Source organism: Pinus tabuliformis, chromosome 7 (genome assembly GCF_031772625.1).
Source record: "Pinus tabuliformis cultivar Carrire ecotype Pingquan chromosome 7, CPIR1, whole genome shotgun sequence".
Lineage (NCBI taxonomy): Eukaryota > Viridiplantae > Streptophyta > Pinopsida > Pinales > Pinaceae > Pinus > Pinus tabuliformis.
The window spans coordinates 1,539,542,382-1,539,544,000 of record NC_142293.1 but is presented as its reverse complement, the minus strand read 5'-3'; positions in this window follow the sequence as shown (position 1 = coordinate 1,539,544,000).

The following is a 1,619-nucleotide window of genomic DNA, read 5'->3' as shown; positions in this document are numbered from 1 at the left end:
AAGACAATCAGATGATTAGACACATGGCTTATCATTACAGGACCTGAAACAAGATTTGCAATATGAGGGTCAAGAGAATGAAAGCTAGGCTAAGGAAGCCCTTGAAAGGCAAGAAAGAGGAAGATAGACTTAGAATGCTAGCTGAAGCCTCCTTGGCTCATCAAAGCACATGATGGTGGTGCTTCACACCAATTTTGGGCAAGTTTTAAACAAATTTTGTCATTTGCAATTTTGAATTTCATTACATAGAAAAATTGCCGGTGGCGCTGCGCTTTTCCTAGGGGCACCCATTGAAGAAATGGCTTGCATTTTTGGATTCAGAGTCATGAGTACATGCACCCTAGCAAGTTTCAAAATTTTTGGGGCAGAACTGGTCCACCAAAAGGTCAAAAACACCCTAAAAATGACCTTTCTACCACTTTTTGGACACACATAAGCAGTGTTGGGAGAATCAAGTTTTAAGGGGCCAAATAAGCTCCAAATTCATAAATTCTAGGTGTTATGTAAAGTGGACTTGAAGACCTTTCCAATGAGCTACCATGGTCTCAATTGGGATTCTGGGAAGGTCTCCAAAAGGGACCTGAAAGTGGCGCTACGCTTTTCATAGTTTTTGCTCAGGGTTGCTATTTTTCCAGTTTTTTACTGTAATCATGGATTCTCTCTCATGGTGGATAATTTACCTATGTAAATGATGTAATGGCTTGTAAATATGATGGATAAATAGTAATAGAAGGTAGATTCATTGCTTAAGAGTTAGTTTGAGCCCAGATGAATCAGTTTTTCACTTTTAGAGGCAAGTTGTTGATGATGCCTATATTCTTGTTTCTTGTTCAGTATTAGTTAGATTAGCTCCTCATCTTAGGGATTCAACCCCTGAGGATGGGATGAGGCTGAAATCATGTTTATTTCTTCTTCTTCTTTCTCTTTGTAAGGGGTTGGATTCAGTTGGATGCTCAGAGCTTGATTGTACATCATTGTAAGCATTTTGGCAAGGAGATTAATAATAATTGGAGCTATTTTTATGGGATCCCTGTGGTATGGAGTTTTAGTATAGTTTCTTCTTTTGTGATCATTTGTTTATGTAGAAATTTTGAATAATTTAACACATATTCAATGGAGATTATCTTGATCATGTACTATTGCGGAATACATACACAATACATAAGCTCCTCTATGTTGATCATCAATATAGCAGCATCAATAACAATAAAACATCAAGAGCATTCACACATTAACACAGTATGTAACCAAGGGAAAGCATCTCGCTAAAAACCCCAACTATCTGTATATTAATGATTGAGACCATGTAACATTACAAAGTACAATGCTTATCACAAGCAATCTAGTACCAGCTCCACCTGTTACACACAATACAGCTAAGATCTGATCTCCAAATCTATTCCACTGCTTGCCTGCCTCCACTGCTCAATACTTGCTCAAGAATGAATGAGAATGGTTTACCAAACTCGTATTTCACCTCCAAAGAATCACTCACACTGTGTAAGACGTGAGCAGAGGCTATAATACTGGGCAAATACATGAGAAAGCTCATTGGCATACTCAATCCCTTGATTGTGCAAGATCTGATGCACAACTATAGTCACAACTGATAGCAATCT